The following is a 2,793-nucleotide window of genomic DNA, read 5'->3' as shown; positions in this document are numbered from 1 at the left end:
AATACGTAAAGGAGTGAGACAGGGGTGTATCCTGTCACCACTATTATTTAATCTGTACTCTGAAACTATATTTCAAGAAGCTTTCGATGGCGTTGAAACTGGTATCAAAGTGAACGGTACAGTGGTTAATAACCTCCGATACGCCGATGATACCGTTATCTTAGCTCACTCCCTTCAAGAACTTCAAACTCTTTTAAACCGCTTAAATACTGTCGTGGAAGATTACGGCTTAAAAATGAACATAACGAAGACCAAGTATATGATAATGAGAAAGAACACAAGTTCATCAGAAGGTCCGACCACACTGTCTATTAACGGCCAACCACTTGAAAGAGTCAAACATTACAAATATTTAGGAAGCTATCTTAACGAAAACTGGGATCCACAGAAAGAGATACGTATAAGAATGGAGATGGCAAGAAGCACATTCATGAAAATGAACAAACTGTTCACCAACAAGGACATAAACCTGAAACTTCGATGGAGAATGGTTAAATGTTACGTGCTATCTGTATTTTTGTATGGGGTCGAAAGCTGGACCATAAACCGAAAGATAGAGGCAAAAATAAATGCTTTTGAAATGTGGCTCTACCGAAGAATGCTGAAAATATCATGGAGAGATCGAATAACCAATGTAGAAGTTCTACAAAGAATGAAGAAAAAATTAGAACTTTTACAAACAGTAAAAAAAAGAAAAATTTCTTATTTTGGACATATATACAGGAACAATAAATATCAATTTTTAAGGAAAATAATAGAAGGCAAAATAGAGGGCAAGAGAAGTAGAGGAGGAAGGAAGCTAACCTGGATGAATAATATTAAAAGCTGGACTAGTAATGAGAACGCTGCCATTCTGAGCAGAATAGCACAGGACAGGAATAAGTTCCGAGAGATGGTCGCCGACGTCCGATGAGGACATGGCACAACAAGAAGAAGATTGTAAATAACAATGGTATATGATTTTTAGATATTTTAAAACTTCAACAAGTTCGTTATTTGGTATACTACAGGTTATTGAGCCAAATGGATAAAAAAAAATATTTTTTACTGAGTACTTTCCCTATTAGTCCGTTACAAGGAAGAGCCAATTTCAATATAGAAATTTCTTATGACATTTTTGATAAATGCACATGCTTATAATACAAACAATAGCTTCTACGTTACTGTTTCTTATGACATTCGTCTCGTTTAATTTTATGTTAAATATATGTGTCAATAACTGGAAAAATATGATCACCTTAAAAGCTATGAAATTATCTCCCAAAAAAATTGGATGACACATGTTTATTATATCAATATATTTTTTATTACAGGATGTTCTTATGGAAAAAACACAAGTGTTTTATAATTAGCAAAATAAAATAATTTGATAAAAAAACCGTGTGCGGATAAAATACCGTATACTCGGCATTGTCCAAAATACTGCACGTCTTCTCCTAACTCCATCCTGACGCCATCATTACAGCAAACCTGGCAGTGTCCAACATATTTGACATAGGTTTTTTTCAAAACTATTATAAATATATGTTTTTTACGATTTTTCTACAATTTATTATCACATAATAACTTCAAAAAACAGATGCAACCCCATTTTTTCGAGATTTTTTTTCCTTGTCGATTTAAGGGTTAAACGAAAGTTGATTACCTGTACTTTACTAAGTACATACTCTTAGTTTCATATTCTTTGGCAACACTCAGCGTTTTATAATTTTTATTTTACCATTTTGTTAGAGATGTCACAGCGGACCCCAGGATCCCATGAGCGGTGGCAAATGCCGGGATATCGCAAGGAGGATGATTCAAAAATTTACATTTTCCTAGTTTCATGCAAACAGGTAGGTGTAACAGTTTTTGAACCATACTTTACTAAACCCTTTAAACTTAAAGCGGGGTTGCCAGCAAGCACGACTCAAAAACCAGCAGTGGTGGACAAAGTACGGTCAGCGGGCCAAATCCGGGACTGTGTCCGTATCCGGCCCGCCACTGGTCCTTCAAAGTAGTGTGTGATATGGCCAGCACTGTAGTAAAATACATTTTTGGTATAAAACTCCCCGCCTCTAAAACTCCTTATTTGGCCCCTAGTGAAAAAAGTTTGCCCACCACTAAACTGGTGGAATGGCCCTCGTACGCGCGGAGTTGAACATTGCAGCTATTTAATGTAGAGGGCGTGTCGCCACCGGATGCGCCTCGCGATAAATACACACACTAAAAGCTGCCTCTTCAGGGGAGGCATTCTGTGGGCGACCTTGCGACTTACAAGCTCAGGGCAACCAGTATAACACCTAGAACATTGAACCATGCCTGTTTTATTTAAATACTTTTTACAGAATTTAACTACATGAAAAAGATGTTTGACAGAAAAACGTTACATACAAATGTTTTTTTTTTCGCCCTATATTGACATTGAACCGTGCGAAAGGAAGAGCAAAGATGCGTAAAATATCGACTTCATGAGGTCGCGGCCCTCAGCTATAGGAACCGAGGAAGAAGAAGATAGATATTGTTACCTTTCAGCCAACGTAATGTTCTAATGTATTACTTTTGCTGTATCCGTATGTTTTATTGAAAAATATTGAGCGAAACACTGGCATCACCCTAAACCTTCGTTAATCTCTCGCTCCTTCTAACGCACAACAGTGTCCCATCCGCATCTAATGCAAGGGTCGCCAAATAACGGAGACGGCGATCCGGATCCGGCCCGGCAACCCATTCAATGCGGACTGCGTGTTGTTGTGCCACAGTCCGTAACGCAATGGTCATTTTGCTGCCAGTCTGGACAAACCCCTAAAGAAA

The sequence above is a fragment of the Leguminivora glycinivorella genome, chromosome 15, assembly GCF_023078275.1.
Source record: "Leguminivora glycinivorella isolate SPB_JAAS2020 chromosome 15, LegGlyc_1.1, whole genome shotgun sequence".
Lineage (NCBI taxonomy): Eukaryota > Metazoa > Arthropoda > Insecta > Lepidoptera > Tortricidae > Leguminivora > Leguminivora glycinivorella.
The sequence above is the reverse complement of the archived record's forward strand: the minus strand, read 5'-3'. Positions refer to the sequence as shown.